This window comes from Cupressus sempervirens, chromosome 5 (assembly GCF_028749045.1).
Source record: "Cupressus sempervirens isolate cs-2001-9-10 chromosome 5, ASM2874904v1, whole genome shotgun sequence".
Classification (NCBI taxonomy): Eukaryota; Viridiplantae; Streptophyta; class Pinopsida; order Cupressales; family Cupressaceae; genus Cupressus; species Cupressus sempervirens.
In genome coordinates, this window is record NC_143122.1 from 797,683,806 (window position 1) to 797,703,482 (window position 19,677).

Sequence of the window (19,677 nt, forward strand, 5' to 3'; positions counted from 1 at the left end):
TCTTTTGTTGTTCTTTGTCCTATTCATCTACTTCTCTAAGTTCTTTGATAGATTTTCTTCCTCTTTTTTCTTTTTCTGTCTTGCACTTAGGGGAGTTTAATCCTTCCTGATTCATCTAGATACCTAGCCGATCAATATTTTTTTGTGCATCTAGGACAACATCTGATATGCTTTGAACTCTCCCTTCATTGTCTTCCCTTTCCAATTCTTGTAGAATTTTCTTCTTTATATTTGGCTTATTATTTGAAATATTATCTTCTGACCATGGTAAATTCCTGATCTCATTTCCTTTAGGGGCCTCATTTTGCTCTATACATAGTGTATTTATCCTTATCTGTGTAGCTTCCCCATCTTTATCATTACTTTCTATATTCATCAAATCTCTTCTTAAATCTTCACATGTGTAATTCTCTCCTCTTAATTTTAGGATCCTTTGGATAAGGTTCTTTTTCTGAAAATCCATACTCCTATCTATATTTGCAAAACTAAAAATCTATATTAATTCTTCATTTAAAGAATCTAGATTGTCTTCTTCAGACTTGCTTAGACACCTACTTTCTAGATCTTCATCCCAAATTAGATCCCTATGCAAAAATTCATGGAACTCTTGTGTCAACTATTTATCTACTCTATTTAGATCATTACTCTTATCCTTTTGAATACTAACCAATGGAGAAGGGGAGCCAATTTTTTATGCTAGTGTCTTCCAAAACTTAGATAACTTGATGACTACCTATTGGTTGGGAGTGCCCCTTCTTTCCCCATTATCTTTTGACTAATACTATGGAGATCTAAAATAGTCTTCTAGAATACTATCCTCCTCTTTTCCTTTCATATCCCTTTCGAAAAAAAGGGAGTTTTGTAATTCTTCTATGTTGATATCCCCACTATTGATTGGCTTGTCAATGTGCTACTTTCTCATGTTCTCTGGTGACTTTAATTCTACAATCTACACACTTGATTTCCTAGACTCAATGTTTCCACTATTACTAGGTGTTACCTGTGACTATGTATTGACCTTTTTATGGACATTGTTAGTATTGTCCATTTCCAAATCTTTACAGTTTTTCTTTCCATCTGAAAGCTACAAGTTAGGATCTAACTTTTTTTTTTCCCCAGCTCCTATATCTGATATCTTAATACTGCTTTTACTGCTATCTGGTGTAGTACATTTATTCTCTGCCTTCCTCTAATTATCTATTGATTTATCTGCTTGATTAGTTTCTAAAGCTTTCTTTTGGGCCAAATTTGTATTTGAAATGGGAATATCTCTATCCCTTGATGGATACACCTTCCTGCTCTTATCTTTTTGGGATGCCCCCTCCACTTGAATAAGCTCTGTTTGAGACAATGGATCCTCTTGAGAAAATGTGAGGGTCTTTTTGGAAGATATCTTTAGAAATTCCTTAAGATTCCTACATTTCATCATAGGAAAAATACTCTTGAGGTTCAAAGTAAGTTGGAGAGATCTGAATATGATTTTCCTATCGTCATCTAGTCTTATTATTTTTTAAATTTTGCCTTCGTAAATATGAAAGTCTAGATTATAGATGGCTCTATTAGTAATCACTTTCTTTTGCATGGAATCTAACTTGTTAATCTTGCTTTTGATAAGTAGTTTTACATTATTATGTAGATGAAAGAAAGAATCCATACTAATCAATTCACCCATAGATAAGCCTAGCTTCTTAATAATCTCTATTTTCAAAAGTTTAGGAGGGAAATATTGAATGATAAACCATGATGGAATCACAAAATCAAGTAGCCCTTCCTTACAATCTAGAAACCATTCTAAAAAATTAACAACATATCCTTTGAAAAACATTCAGAGGTAAAGAGAAAGTCTTTTTTCACATATTCATCATTGTAGTTTATATAAAGTAATCTATCTAAAAAGTGAAAAATACTTACCTAATCCTTGCAAAAATGTTGTAGCTAGTTGTTGAGGTTAAGCAACTCATGTTTGGGGCCATTCCAAAAGGAAAATATGACAACATTTTCGCAATCTAACCATATATCTTCACTTTCCTGATTACTAATGATGATGGTATTATCCTCAAAGACTGGAGGAGTTGAGACTGGGGAAGATCTAGAGGATTGATATGCACCAAGAGAATTGTCATCCAAGCCCCTCTAGTGAGGGGGAACATATAACCTATGAGGTGTACCTAAAAACTGGGTGTTGGGAAAATATAACCTACTAAAATGGGTCTAAAATTGAAGGGGTGTATTGAGAGAAGCATATGATAGAAACCATTTCTAATTAAAGAACAACACCTTCTAGTTAATTTGAGCATATTTGGTGAGGTTGAAAACCCTAGTTTGGTTATCTAAGCTTGTCATAGAGAAAATAGTAGGATGAGATCTAAGAAAACTAAAAAAAACTGAGGGATAGAGGGGGTAATGATTATATTGAATCACACCCTTTTACTCCTTGTGGGGGTATTCTTGATAGGACTTCTTTTGTTTTGGAACGAAAACCTTAGGGAATTCTTTGGCTCTTGTCTAAACCAATCATTGACAAAATGCCTTGATGTGGATTGTAATCATCCTCTTGCCTTCTCCTGTCTATTTTCCTGTTGTGAAGCATTGGATCGATGGGATGGAGATTGTTGACATTGGGGTTCTAGGTCTTTAATAGCTTCTAAAATGGAGAACGTGCTCAAGATATTGACTACATAGTTAAAGCCTTCAAGATCATTTTGATGCTGGGAGCACTGTTCTGAATCCAGATAGATTTGATCTTCTTTAGGGTGTTTCTCCTTCTGCATTTGGGACCCGATATATTTTGCAGGAGGTCTACTTTTTTTATCAAACAAAATGCCTCCCTTTTCATGCTTTTTGAAAAATTCACCATATGCATCGAGCAAACCTAAATTTTTAAAAATATTAAAGATAGGAATTCATATAGTTGCATAGTTAAAACTGCATTCATTAAAAATAGAAATATAGAAAAATAATTTTCTTTTTGTGTGGTTTTTTTTGAGATAGCAAGAAAATTCAACATCTTATCCAAAATTAGTCAGAACCGTCAAAGGCCTCCTCATGAAAACTCACATTTATCTTCTACTAAGTGGATTCTAGTTGGTCACAAGATTGCACAAAACCTTGGAGTTGATCCCATATCAACTTTTCAAGAGAGGATTTCAAAAGGATTCCTATCTTTAAGAATCATGCAAAACTATAGCTCAACAGTACTCTTGTTATCCTTTCTTTTTAAATCATCTTTAACAATCTATCAAATGATAGCATTTTGACCAAAGTTAGCAATTGCATTACCAACAAGTAGTATGTTTGACATCAATTACAAAATAATCATTCTTCTCATGATAGATTTTTATAATTAACAATCTTCTTTTTCAACAATCTCCCTCTTTGGCATTAATGGGAAACCAATGCCAAAAAGAAACTTAATACCTTTTACTAAAATATCTCCCTCTATCAGTATATTTCCTTCCTTTGTATAGGATACCATTTTCTTTGAAATCTTTCTTCTTCTTCATATAGACTCTCCCTTCAAGATATTATTAGTAAACTCTCTCTCTTTCTCTAGTAAACTCTCCCAAGCTTTGACAACAATGCCAAAGAATCATCATCTATTCATGTAGATATGAATAATTTAGGTTTCCTTGATAAATATATCCATTTGTTACCTTGTTGTGACTTTAAATCTTGTGTCTAAGTTCCTTTCCTACTTTAGGTGGTTCTAAAGTAAGATTTGCTGCATCAAGTTGTAAAGTGTGACATTCAACTTGGTTGATACATGACCCTACTATTACTTCTTTAAGTAGCTTGAAATAAGGGTACCACCCCCAGCCTACCTCTAAGATATTTGTGTGAATCTTTAGGTAAATATTTTGTGAAAATAATTTCTATTTATTCCATTGTATTCACATATTCGATTCTCACTTCTTTGTCTTGAACCAATTCTCTCAAATAATGATACTTGATTATAATGTGCTTTGTCTTTGTGTGCATTACATGATTCTTAGATATGTTTATAGCACTTGTATCATCACAGTAGATTTCAATAGGTTGAGTGATTTCTTCCTCCATTTGTTTGAGTAACTGTTTGATACATACAACATTTGTATAATTCACTACAGTAGCCACATATTCATCTTCAATAGTAGATTGTGAGGCACAATTCTATTTCTTGCTAGTCTAGGAAACTAATAGTTTTCCTATGAAAAATGCTCCACCGCTTGTGCTTTTCATGTCATCAATGTTTCTAGCCCAATCAACATCTGTATAGGCTCTCAAGCCAAACTTGTCATTCTTCTTGTAGTAGAGACCATAGTCTTCTATCCCTTTTAACTATCTCATAATTCTTTTAACAACCATTAAGTGATTCTCCTTAGGATTTACAAAAAATCCTACAACAATCCTTGTTACTTCACCATTATCATGTAATTTGTTTTTGTATACCAACCTTTTTCCATTAACATTCTTGTCCTCTGGCCTCAGTACTAGTGTCCAAGTTTTTTTCTTCTCAATCTGATTAATTTCTTCATTCTCATGTATGCTTAAAAAACATGTTTCATTTCTTAATCTATTCCTTCTCATTGGTCCATCCTTTTTTTCTCCAATGATTTTTTCAGCATGATGTTGTCTTCTGACATATTTTGATAATCTTGGCCATGTTCTTCTTTCTCCAACAATAGATTATTCATGAAGTTCAATCTCATATTCACTATCTACTTCTCTATCAGGAGTCTAAACATTCCTTTCTTTTACATTGATCTACGCATTAGAATGTATCTTAGTTCCTGAATATAATTCAAAATTCATTTTTTGTGACTCGATAGTAATTTATTTTTGTTGATTAGCAGTTTGGCTCTTAGTACCCTTAGTATTAGTAGACATTCCTTGATATTAGGAAAAAGGTTTATTTTTAGGTTCCTCTTTTTGTCCATCTTCATGTATTTTTGTATATTCATCAATTTTTACATTTGTACTTTCCGCAACTTTGTTAGTGTTAGTATTTAAACACTTATAATCTTTACTTCTTTTAGAATATACTAGGAACATACCTTCATCACTTTTTGTATCAATTTTTCTTTTTCTATTGTCCTTTAGAATGTAACACTTACTTCTAAATACTTCAAAATATTTGACATTGGGTGAGTATCCATACCATAATTCAAAAGGTGTGAAATTTGTATCTTTCTTGACTTGTATTTGGTTCAAGTTATAGATAATTATACTAATAGCTTTTCTCCAGTATTTCAAAGCAACATTCTTTTCCATCATTAATTTTCTTGCACAATCCATCATAGATTTGTTTCTCCTTTCAACTATCCCATATTGTGGAGGGGTCCTCGATGTATAAGTTTGTTTTTTGATTCCTCTGTCATTATAGAAACTATTGAATTCATTTGATGTAAACTCTTCACCTCCATCAAATCTCAGACATTTTAAGCTTTTACCAGTTTCCTTTTTAAATCTTGTCAAATACCACTTAAACATTTGAAAAGCATAAGATATTTCTCCCAAAAACATCACTATCATCATTCAAGAGTAATCATCAACAAGTAGAATGAAATAATTTTCATCATTGTAGCTTTGCACATCAATTGGTGTACATACATCAATATGAACTAATTCCAACATTTCATTTCAAGTATGAGTCTTAATCCTTCCTAATTGGCATTGCTTGCAAATCACATTATCAAGTTTCTTTAGATTTGGCAAACCTCTGACTCTTTTCATTTTAGTGATATGAACCAAGTTGTGAAAATTTACATGACATAACCTTTTGTGGCATATCCACATATCATCAAATTGTACCACTTCCAATAAGTTTTCCATTAGCATCATAGATCTTGGCCTTCTTGTTTTCAAATTCAACTTTTCATCTTGAACTATTCAATTGTGACACACTCATTAGATTATAGCTAAGTCCTTCCAAATATTAAGCATTGTTACAAATGATCTTGTCTGTCAATCTTATTGATCCTTTACCTTTTATTAGACATGTTGCATCCTAAAAAAATTTAACATTATTGCCATTATAATGTTCAAGGGTTATGAGCTTACTTTTTTTGCCAGTCATGTGATGAGACATCTAGTATTAATGATCCATCAATCAATTTTGGTCACATAAGATACTAATGTAGTTACCTCATCTTCATTAGAATCATCATTCATTGCAACATAGACAACTTTTTCATCATGATCATTTGATTCATTATTAGTTTCTAAGCTTTCTTTTCCTTGTCCTTATAGCCTTTTTTACTCTCATCTTTTATACTTTTGTCTCCTCCATAGATTTTCTATAGAGAATCTTACATTTCTTTAACATTAGTACATGCCTTGATGTCATCAAACTATGAATACCTTAGGGCAGATGCAATCTCCAACATTGCTTGATTGTGTTATTTATTTTCTTTTAGTTGTTGAGCAATAGGGCCTCTAAATCACTTCCACATATTCAATGGTCACACTTGCCAATGCAAAATCTCTAAGTCCACCTAGATACAGCTTCATCAAACTTTTTGATGCAAGAAAGTTTTCCTTATTTATCTTTGGTACCTCCTTTCTTTACATCTTGATCTTTAGCTTGAAGTACCTTCAAAATATTTCCTCACAAGCACCAAGATCTTTGATACCAATTTTTGGAGTAATTTACAATAACTAGGGGGGAATGAATCAGTTATGCAAGGTTCAAATGTACAAATAAAACTTTTTAGTACTTAGGAAGTATATGCATGTAGTGATTAGATCATCCAATGTCTCAAACCTTTGTATATTACTATCCTATATCAAATGAACTTTACAAAAATGTAAACATGAGCTATCACAAATCCAATCACACAATTTTGACACAAGAATTTAATGTGGAAACCCAATTTGGGAAAACCACCAGTAACATGCTACCAACTTTCACTCTCATGAAATGAGCTTTGTAAGGAGCCAAACCCATTAAAGGTTACAATACACACTATTAAATGTGACCTTCATTAAAGGATTTCAATCACCCTATTAAAAGTGAGCCTTGTTAGATGACTTTAGAACATTCTATTAGAATGTCACATGGTTAAAGGATTTACTCATGATTATTAGGTCAACCTTAATTCCAAAATTTTTATCTAAACTAATATAATTTCTAGAAAGTAATAGTAGGACTTGATCTGATAACAAAATAACTCACTTGAAAATTGAAGATCTCTCATTCAACTCTCCATTGTACTTGGCATTCATTCCCCTTCATCTTTAATTGCTTGTTCACCCTCAAGCTTTCATATCCTTAATTTGTCTTGCTTAATTTTCCAACTACAAGTTCATCATTCCTTTAGCAACCATATGAAGCAACACCTCTAGACTTCTCTTCTTAAATAGACAATATTGATCTTTTTTTGTTTAATCACAATTGTCCATCTTAGGGTTAGCTTAGATTCATTGAATCCTCCCTTCCTTCCATTATGTGCTCTCTATAAGCTTCTCTTTCTATCCCCATTAAATTCATCTAAAAATGATTTCTCTTGAATTATGTTCCACCAACTAATCAAGCTTATCATCAACACAATTCTCATAATTCAAGAAATCAACTTATGTTAGCTCAAATTTGTCAAATCTTCATCAAATATCTTTTTTTTTTACTCAACACTTACTGACTTCTGATACTCGATCAACACTTTCTTTCTTAGCATAAACTAAATCTTGCTTGGTCAATAATGATATTTTTCTAACACTTGGAACATACTAAATTCACTCAGTCATAACCATCTTTCTGCTTGGCTTGAATTGAATGCTTGCCTTACATTGTTTGCTCAATTAGGCTTGGAAAACACATTTAGATTGTAAAATTCTCTTCTTATCTTTTCTTTAGTATCGTTTCATTGTAGCATTAACTACATAAACAAGGTATTATATCATCAAAGTCTTATTTGGTCTAGCGCTTCTTTATACACCATATAACTCAACCTTTTTCTGCGTACTCTTGTTATCCTTTGTGTGTGTGTGTGTGTGTGTGTGTGTGTGTGTGTGTGTGTGTGCATACATACATACATACATACATACATACATACACACACGTATATATAGATACATACATATATACATATATAGATACATATACATACATACATACATATATATGGGTTAGGTAGCACATGGTTTATCTAATACCACTTGGTGGTTTTGTGGGACTTGCTACTATATAAGTAGCCACAAGAGTAGTTGTAGAGAAAAAGATAGAAGGAAAAAAGGGAAAGAGTTGAGCAAGACAACGCTTGACATGTTAGCCAAGGGAGCATTTGTGAAGGTTGGAAGCATAGCATGAAATGTGTGGATTCCTGCTTATTCACATGGATGGCTTGGCAGTGGCTATCACTTTAAAGGCTTCCATGCTTTTATTTTAGTGGTGTTTTTGCTAAATATTAGATGGTGATGAATGCTTTTAAAGGCTAGGTTTTTCCCTCAATGAGGGTTTCCCAGGGTATATCTTGTGTCACTTTTTTTCTAGGTATGTTGTTTATTCTCTTTCATCTGGATTTCAATTACATATTTATTTTAGATCTATTATGGGTTATGTGGAAACAATTATATTCTTTGTTGCAAGTCTTCTTACAAGTGGTATCAGAGCTATGGTTTTATTATTGTAACCCTAGATTGAATCCATGGGAATGCATGAGAGGATAAAAGAAAAGGAAAGATATATGAGTTGCGTATTGTAGATCTGAGGGTTTTGGGTTTCCTATTATGATGAGATATTGGTAGATTTTTGGCATGTGAAATTGTTGGATAAATAGATATTTTGGATGTTTCTTTTAAATGGGGGTTTCAAGGAGAGCTTGTAGAAATGATTTCCTAGGTAAAAACAAACCTTACCATTGGATCTAGGTTGATGTTTCCATAAAATTTAATTTATAATACACCCTAGTTTGGTTATGGTCTAAGGAAATGGAGGATTTTTTCAATTTTAACCCATGGTAGCCATGAAATTTAATCTCGTTAGAATTTTTGTGACAAAAAAAAAAAAAAAAACGTAGTGAAAATTGTAAAAAGACCGTCCTAGTAAAATGGCCATAACTTTCTATTAGGATATTGGATTTTAGACTTCTTATAGGTGTTTGAAAGAAAATTTGGACCACTAAAACTTGTTGTAGGTTTGGTTATATTATTTTGACATTTTGTCAAGTTTTTAGAGCCTAAAATTTAGATGTTATTTATTTTGAGCACAAATTAGGGCATACTGAGTTAGATTTTGGACTTTGAGTAGTCAATTGAAAGCTCTTGGAAAGATCTACACATTGGTTTAGATTTGGTGCACATTTGACATGGTTTATTTGCTAATATATTAATCTAAGTAGTTTATGGTATATATTGACTATGGTAGAATTGTGAGTTTATGACATTGTATGTTTAAAGATTTAAGATTTTATGTCATTGTATACTCAATTCTTATTTCAGATTAGTCTCATGATGATATGGTTATCAGTGTTTCATTTCAATATGTATGATGACTTATTGGGTCTACAAGTTATACAATATTGTAAGCGGTCTATAATTATAGGTTGTATTTATAGCTTGGTTATGGGTTGTCCTTTCCTATTGATCTTTCATTATTGATGCATATTCAGATTGGTGTCTTGGATTTGGGTTGTCTATGCCCTAGGTCATATGATTTGCTAATTTTTCTTCCTATAGAAGGGATGATATGTTGTTACCAGGTATAGTCATGGAGGATTATGGTTGACTATTTTATGCTAGATGCTTAGTTCATGGATGTGATCATGGTGTCATAGATTTTGGCATGACATGATTGGATATACAAGTACATCCTTGATGTTCATTTTTTTGGATTCCATATTTGGTAATGGTGGTATATCTTATTGGTTGAGGATCATGGTTTTTTGATTTCTTTTGAGGAGCTCATGATGTGTAATTTGAGTTCTTTGATGGTGTGATACCTTGGTTGATTCTCATGGTTGGAGGATGGCTTTCACATCATGATATCATGGATATCTTAGATACAAGGTTTACTGGGAGCTTGTGATAGTGTTGAGGTTATAGGGTAGGATTAGTTCCTGGCTTAGTTTGTATCTTCTTGGATTTGGAGATCTTGGTTTCACTTGGTATTAATATGTTAGTTGTGTGTATAGACCTGGAGGATCTTCATATAAAAGATGGATTTTATGATGCCATAGGTGACTCAATACCACAATTGAGTGAGAGATTTTTTTTGCCATTGATATATTTATTGAGGGTTTGCAGATGTTGGAGGATTGTCTTAGATCTTGTTGCTAATGCAGTGTCTTTGACATTTACATGGGGTTCTTGGTTATCTTCATAGTGTGTAGAGATGGTTTGTCATGGTATGTGGAGATTCTTTTCTTCATGGTGTGTGTAGATGGTTGCATCTTGAGGACTTATGGGGTTCTTAGTAGAGATGTGGCTTATGGTTTCATTTGACATGTTATCCTTGGTGTGAGGATGGTTTCATTATTATGTCATAGTATACTCTTGATACATGTTTAGAGTTTTGACATGTTATAGTATACATTCATATGGAGCATGCTATCTATTTGGTTAAGATGGCTAGATCATGTTGTTATGTTTATGTTCCTAGGCCATGGTTGGAACTTTGACATTGATCTTGGTTAAGTTTGTTATTATTGAGTACATTGATCATAAGTTTGATACTTCATGATATTTCTATGTTACATTTAGAGTTCTCATGGATTGATTGGTTACAGGTGCTCATTGATACTTACAGAAAGTGATGATGTTGATTTCTCTTGGATTAGAGATGTGTTTGTTGGTACAGTTGATGGTTTTAGTAGGAAGTCCAAGTAACATTCACCTGATATGGACTTGAAAGGAGATTGTTCTTAGATACGTCTTGGTTGTAAACTTGGATATCTTGATGAGATTGTCATTCCCAACTTTTGGTCTACTCGGCGATTTTCTACTTGAGAGGTATAGCACATTATTTCTCTCAGGTGCATTATGTTTATGCTTGTCTTTCATGGACATAGATCTTGAGCTATGGTAAATGAGTTAGTTCTGGAGGGTTCATTTGAGAGATGGTTTAGCATTGGTTATCTCCATTTGTATATGTTGTTATGCTAGTTGAGTTTGGGAGATGGATTTATATTGGGCATATTCATTGGACTAGGAATGGTTTATGAGTTTGATCTTCTTGTGAAAGGCTTACATCCATGATTCATTATATGGTATGATTTGGGTTTTTTTTTGGCTTCTTGGTTGGGGTTCCAAGGAGGAGATAATACTTGTATAGTTCACATCTACAGTTGTGTGTTGAAGGACATGATACAGGTTATGATTTGCATGATTTCCCTTTTGTCTTGGTTATCTTCCTAGATGTTCAGTTTTCCTTACATTAGATTTGATATTTGTTAGAGATTGTGACCATTGGTTTGTGCTCATGTATGTCATGTGAGAGATGACATGGTTATTCTATTATATCTTTTCTCTATGGATTGTGGAGAGCTTGGGAGGCTGTTGGAGAATTTTTATGAGAGATGTTCTTGCAAGTTAGCGGTTTACATGTCATGGATGTGCTTGAGACAACATGGATTCACTTCCTTGAGATGTTGTGAGTGGATTGGTTATAGATTTGACATTATCTTTTATAGTGGGAGATTCTTAGTATATATGTGGTAGGTATTTCTCTTCGGGCTTGTGATTGTAGGTTACAAATTGGATATGCTGATGATGTGAGATTCACTTGGTATACCTTTTGGGAGGTATGTATAGTTGGATCGGTTTGGAACTTGTTGTCAGTGTTATTTTAGCTATGGATATTATGACAACTATAGATACATGTGATTACCTCTGGATCAACTTCTTTTGTGCTTGGCATTTCAGTTCCAAGGTACAAAATTTTATGATCCTCTAATGCGATAGGTTGGGTAGCTTTCCCTTTGGATGGCTTCTATGTGTGTTCAGTGGTAGTGGCATAATAGGAAGTGGCTTCATTCATGTTTGAGAGGCTAGGTACTTTTATTTTATTGTGGGTACTAGGATGGAGCACTTTGTGTACTTTGATCCATGATAGTGGATGTGCTAGGAGGGATTATTCCCTTGTTTAATTATGTGGCTACAGATTGACCCTATGCAATGTATACAACAAGTGGGAGATTGTTGAGATAATGGGTCTTGCACACATTGCATAACATTTTTATAGTTTTATATTTTTTTTTATTATCGAATGTTGCACCTAGATGGACATTCAATATGTAAAGATTCCTATTGGATATACTTGACGAGTTGTATTGTAACATTGTGACAATATTTCATGTAATTATTTAATATTAGGAAAAAGAATTAAATTTCCAATATTAAATGTGGGGTCAATGGGTTAGGTAGTGCATGGTTTTAGCTCATGGTTTATATAATACTACTTGGTGGTTTTGTAGGAGTTGCTACTATATAAGTAGCCACAATGCTAGTTGCAAAGACAAGAGATAGAAGGAAAAAAAGAAAAGAGTCAAGCAAGGCAATGCTTGAGAAGTTAACAAAGGAAGCATTTGTGAAGGTTGGAAGCATGGCATGGGATGTGTGGATTAATTCTTGTTCACATGGATTGCTTGGTAGTGGCTATGCGAAAATGGTTATATTCTTTGTTGAAAATTTTCTTACAAGTGGTATAAGAGCTATGGTTTTATTATTGTAACCTTAGAATGAATCCATGTGAATGCAGAAGATGGTAAAAGGAAGGGAAATATTTATGAGTTGTTAATTGCATATCTGAGGGTTTTGGGTTTGCTATTATGATAGGACATTGGTAGGTTTTGGGCATGTGAAATTGTTGGACAAATGGAGTTTTGGGATGTTTCTTTTAAATGGAATTTCCGGGAGATCTTACCGAAATGGCCTCTTGGGTAAAAAAAAACCTCACCATTGGATTTGGGTCGATGTTTCCATAAAATTTAATTTATAATATGCCCTAGTTTGGCCATGCTTAGAGGAAATGAAAGAGATTTTTAGTTTCAGCTTGTGATGGCCATCAAATTGATTCCTGTTAGAATTTTCATCACAAAAAAAAAAAAAAAAATAACATAGTGAAAATGGTTAAAAGACTATCCTAGTAAAATGACCATAACTTTCTCTTAGGATATCAAATTTCAAATTTCTTCTTATAGGCATTAGAAAGATAATTTAGAGCATGACAACTTGGTGTAGGTTTGGTTCTATGATTTTGAAATTTTGTTAGGTTTTAAGAGCCTAAAAGGATGTTGTTTATTTTGAGCATAAATTAGGGCATAACTTGGGCATATGGAGTTGGATTTTGGACTTTGAGTAGTCAATAGAAAGCACTTGGAAAGATCTACACATTCATTTAGATTCAGTGTAGGTTTGGCATGGTTTATTTGGTGATATATTAAACTAAGTAGTTTATGACATTGTATATTTGAAGATTTAAGATTTTATGTCATTCTATACTTAGTTCATATTTTAGATTGGTCTCATGATAATATGGTTATCAATGTTTTGTTTGTATATGTATGATGACTTTTTGGGTCTACAACTTGTGTAGTGTTGTAAGCATTCTATACTTACAGGTTGCATTTATAGCTTGGTTATGCGTTGTCTTTGCTCATTAATCTTTCATCATTGATGCATATTCAGATTGGTGGCTAGCATTTGGGTTCTCTATTCCCTAAGTTCTCTTATACAAAAGATAAGAAATATGTAATCTTCTCCAAAGTTTTCTCATGTTTATTTATTTATTTTAGACACAAAACTAGCTTGTTGGTGGTGATTCAAAGGTTTTGTTTGAAAGCGTATTTTTAATTTGAAGTTATCACTCCTATATGAGGACCTTAATTAGAAAAATAATTTTATTTTTAAATGATCTACCTAGACCTTTTATGCTACATATATGTATGTGGAAAAAATCAATGCTGCCCCTCCCCCCTCTTCGCCACCTATTGATAAGATAATTTATGAAATCAATGGTCAATAATTTTGGAGAATATTAGAAGGGTTGAATCTAGTTAATGAAATTCATACATCATTCTTAGTTTAAGGGATAATGAAAATAAAACCTCACAAGACATTCACCCATCAATGCCTAACTTCCTCCTTCTATAAAGACCTCCCCAATTGCCTTATTTATAACCCAACAAATCTCAAGTTTGAATATCAATACACCATTCCACTTCATAAGTAAATTCTACATAATAGGAAATTATTGTAAGTGAAATTAATACAGTCATTTATGGTGAAATCCTACATAGCACGAGTTCTATTCTGAATTCTTAACACACATGAAACATGCTCACAATCTGCATTTATCCTAGAGATAGATTAAATACTCAAACTTTACATTAGGATATTGTAACATACAATAAATTATATTCAAACACTTGTAATTTTACTAAATCTAACATTCATCGATCTTGCTTTGTTTTTAATTTTGTGAAATAGTTTCGTCCTTGTCATTATTAATGGGACACTCACACTAGCAATGAAATTTTAAGGCACAGGCTTCAAATACTTTTTTAACACTTGTAATATTCATCATGTGAGGGGGAAGAAAATAAAACATTATTTAGTTTTGAAGCTTTTAAAATAGAGTTGCATCCATTTCTTGATAGTATTTATTTTAAGTGTAATGGATTAGTTCCAATGAAGGATGGTTGGAGGATATTTTGTGTTACAATCTTGTATTGAAATTATCCAAACATGTCAAAGTTATGGAAAACAATACTTACTTATCCAATTAGAGTAGTGGCATGTGTGAAAGGGTTCCCAAGATAGAATACAATAAAGGATAGACAAAGAACAAAATTATCAGTGAATATATTAGATGCCTTAATACGAATATCAATAATAGGAATTGATTCATCTATAGACCAAAGTGGAATAAGGTATATGAAATATAGAAAGATGCTAAAAATAATAATTTTTAGATTCTATTTTTCTATTCTTGATGTGCTATGTCCTAGAAGGATAGGGAAAAAATATCTAGACATAACAAGAATAATGGTTCTATGTCAAATTGAATTTGACATATCATAGTTTGGATTTCTTCCTATTTAATGTGTATGCGCAATACTATAAATTACAACAATTTTTTTTTTTCATATACAATTCCTTGAGTTATTTAATTTATATTGTTAATGTATATAATATTTCTAAATTCCAAAAATTAAAGAATAATGAATTTAGATCTAATACATATTTCTTTTTTGAGATTATCTAGGAACATCAAGAGGCCCAAATTCCAATTGAACAAAAACAGATGCCTACAATTTTTACCATATCTATATTCTCCCCATCATTCAAATAGCACCATTAATAGATTCATGATCTATGGATGGTATCTCTTGTGGTGAATAATAGGGACAACTCATATATGCATAAGCATTACATTTACTAAGTCTAAAGAATCTCGTCATTGGAAGAGTAATGATCCAATTATTAAATGCATACATGATAGGAGTGCTAAAGATTATAATGATATAATCCTAACATTATTCAATTAGAATGTTGCACATAACAACTAATAGGAGTACGATTCACAATAGAATCGCATGTTGTAAAATCTTATACTCTTAAATGCAAAAAATAACCCAATTATGAAAATAGTAGAAGCCCTATAGTTTCTATTTCTGAGATATTAGGTACCATCTTTACAAAGAGGATAAGTCCAAGATCTCTCTTACACAAGGGATAATTGATGCTAGATAAGTCGCCACAATCTTACCAAAATAAAGCCTATGTTTTTATCTTAGAGGTATAACAATACGTAAACCTTTAAAATGTAAAATACCTATGTTACTATAATCTCAACAATTATGTCTGAAGGAATCTCCCTAGCATTGCTAAGAGCAAAAGCCAATAATTTCCAACATCTAGGATGCACTTTATGTTGAGAAGGATTATCCAATTCTTGAGAAGATTATACTTCCAATGTACCATCTAAATTATCATCATGTGTACTTGTAAATAAGGATATATAGAGAGGATGAAAGGGAGAGATACAAACAATGAGATATATTCGTAAAGAGATAAGAATATATAGAGAGGATGATGAGGGAGATTGAAAACGAGACAAATGCTTAATTGACTTTTCATACATCTACCACGTACCTATTGCACACTAAAGTACAATTGCTAGTAATAATAATACAAGAAGGGCCGATGCTATGGTAAGTGTAGCAGTAGCATGAAAACATGGGAGGATCTACTAATGGTCGGGAAACAATACTAATATATTCTGCCGCAAAGAAGGTCAAAACAAAGTAGATAACTGCTGCTCATAAAGTGATGATAATGAAATGCTCCACCGTCGCAGATCTATGCGAGACAGTGGCTACGATCATTAGAATCAGCAATGAAGCAACCAAAGTCAGAGCATTTATTTCATCATGCGAAAACCTCATCCCGCCAACACCGATGCCATACTCACTTCAATCAAAGATTCAGTACTACTATTAGTGGTGACCGTAGATTGATCAACCTTATTACTATCTCCATCTTCCTCGTTCGACTCCACAGGCTTCCCTCAAAATGACATCACCAAGGTCAATCGATTTAGTTTTTTCAACAACCAAAAAAAATTATGACAAACAAGTGCAGAGTACTTAGAGTTGAAACAGAAATCAGGGCTGCTTGAAAATAGCAAAGATTACAACTCACTAATTCTTAGGCAATGTAACAAGCAAAACAATCGAAGCTGATGTCAGTGGTAAAATTTGGCCAAAATTAAATTAAATATTTTGAGAACATCAGTAGTTTCATCACCTGATTTATATCAAGTTCAATGTCCCTAACATGAGATACTCAGAGGTTTGCTTCTTTTGGAGCGGTATCCTGTTGATCAAATAAAGAAAGAAACCCATGAAGGCATAAAAATGAAAAGTATTTAAAAATTGGGAGAAAATGGTCCATCACTATGCTACCTAGATTGCATCCACAGCTCTCTCCTTTCTAGCATCCCGTGTTCACTGTGTGTTCTGAATTCTAATTGTTGAGGAAGTACTTTATAGATTCCTCGCCAATTGCTGAGCCAATCAAACTTTCAAGAGTTTAGATGTTGCCCGTCAAATGATGCTAAAGTTTTGAGGGCTAAGATTTGTTCAGCGAATGGCATCAAACTTTCAAGGGCTAGTATTGCATGGGTGACTTGTAAAAAAGGGATAACCCTTGCATTAAGCATTTCTTCAACCGAGGTTGGTTTTTTTGAGGACCTCTCGTTGCTTTCAAAGATCTAAGTTGTTTTCCACAGAAAGTCTATGAACTCTTTTTTCCGCAAAATATCTACAACATGTTTTGGACTGTATTTTTTTTATGGACATACCTGTGTAGCTTTCATTACAAATGATGTATGCTTTTACTTTCGATAATGCATTAATGCATTCTCTAAAAACTATTTCATTGATTATGAGAATTTTGTTATGTAAATAGTTCATGGATTAAATGTTTGTACACTTTGTTCTTGTGAAGGGATGAAAGTTTGGATAGTATTTGTATTTGTTGAAGTCATTGTGTTTCCATTTTATTTTTCTCTTTTTAAATCATTAATATGAGGCTTCCTATTGTAGAGTCAGTGGCATTTTCTTGTATATTTGGTTGAGTTTATGTAAAATCTCTTTTATAATTTTGTGGTACTATGGTATGTATTTGTGGAAGTGAAGTTTGGTTGTGAACAAACAAGTTTTGATTTAATCTTTGGATACAATGTCTAGCTAAAGTTTCCTCCTTACAGCGTATGCTTGATTTTCCTATCTCTTATGAAGTACCTTTTCTTGTGTACTTGAAGCCTTCATCTATATATTTTGTAAACTATAAACACATTTGAAATTGTTGAATAAATAAATTATAACCAAATTTGATCTTCATAATTTATAATTTAACTTAAATTTTACTTCAATTGGATTAGAACAAGAGATAAATATTTGATAATTAATAAAATACAATAAGAACAAAATAAGATTTATAAATAGAAAATAATAAAGAATTACATACACACACACACATTGCTCTTTAGAAATAAAATAAAAACCCTTTCAATATATTACTTTATGGATATAAAACAAAACCTTTTAGTAAAAGGGAATGTAAGAGAAAATCAAATGATATAAAGAACTACTAATCTAACCAAACAAAAATATAGTGTACACATGAGTATTAGCATTTTTCTTTAAACAAGTAATTCTTTGGAATTTTCTTTCACATGTAACTCTTTGGAATTTTCTTCCACTTGTTATTAACTTAAGATGCAAATAACATAGCTTGACAATTGCAGACGTTGTGCTAATGCTTACCTCCATATTCTTTAACTTTATACTAAGATATTTTCCTATAACATTCAATCACAGGTGCAAGAGAATGACTTTATTGCTGGAAATAAATTTTGCAACAAGAACTTAGAAATGATATGTTTTTAGAGTTACAGTGGAAAAAATTATATCCAAATTTACAATTATTTATTTTATGGACCCATTTAAAAGGTTGGTTTAGTTGATATGTGTGGATGACTCCTCTTAATGCTTAAAATTAGAGGGTTCCCATACATAAATCATGCACTTTTCATTTCGATAGTTCATCTTCTAGTTATTAACATGCATGCATGGTCATTTAAAAACTATGGCATGTAAAGGACACTCAAGCTTGGTGCATTACTTTCACCATTAAGCATATGTAATGATATCATGTCTTCCATTTAATTATCTAAAGAAGCATTTTTTTTTTCATTTTTCTAGAAATTATACGAGCCTTACCTTTTATTTTAAGCTTCATGTCATGGTTAATTTAGAGAATGTATTTGAAACGTGGTTTACTTAATTGACTATCTATAGAAAAACTTATTCATACAATTTGAATGCATGTTACATCCATGCCTCATTCATGTGGTCTTGGAATTCTTTTTCTCTCCTTTTTTATGGTATTTGATAGTTTTGAATAGGGTTTCCAACATACTTCTCTTTTCATCAATCATATGATGCTCCTCATTGGTTTGGAAGCTCTATTGTTTTGTGGGAACAATTGGTAAGCATTTTGAGGTAAAAGTGTTTTCCATGATCTAGTTTTTTTTTTTTTTACACATACTCTTCAATTACTTGTAAAATATCAAAGATTTCAACTTTATAGTAGACACGCGGTTTTTATTTTTTTGTATGGTTTACTTTTCTCCATGACATAAGCATGCTGATTTATGAAATGTAACTTGATACATTGATAACATGGCTGCACCTTCATGGTTGTATACATGCACTTCCTTTGATAGCTCTTACTATTTTTACATCAATATTGAGATGACATCTATACATGAATGCATTTTATAAATCCTTTTTCATAGTCACATGTTGGAATGAATTGGTTATCTAAGAAATGGGGTAGCCACTATGTGATCTTGCTATTCATGAGCATTATTTCTCAAGCATTTTCAAGTACTTGGTGGTATGGACATGTGTAGTGATTGTTAGTGTGAACAGGGTTATTTTACTATCTAGCTACTTATTATCTCTTTTCACACTAAGTTAAGCTCACTTAGGGTCTATTTCTATTTATCCCACATTGGTTATGGTTGTAGTCACTTGAGTTAAATATCCTATATATTTCCACCTCTTGTTCTCATATGAGCATCTCATTCCATTGTAATACTTTGCATTCTCTTAAGTTAAATATAGCTTATTTATCTCACATTGGATTTCTATTTTTCTTTCCCTTAATCACTTGTATTCTTGGCTAGAAATC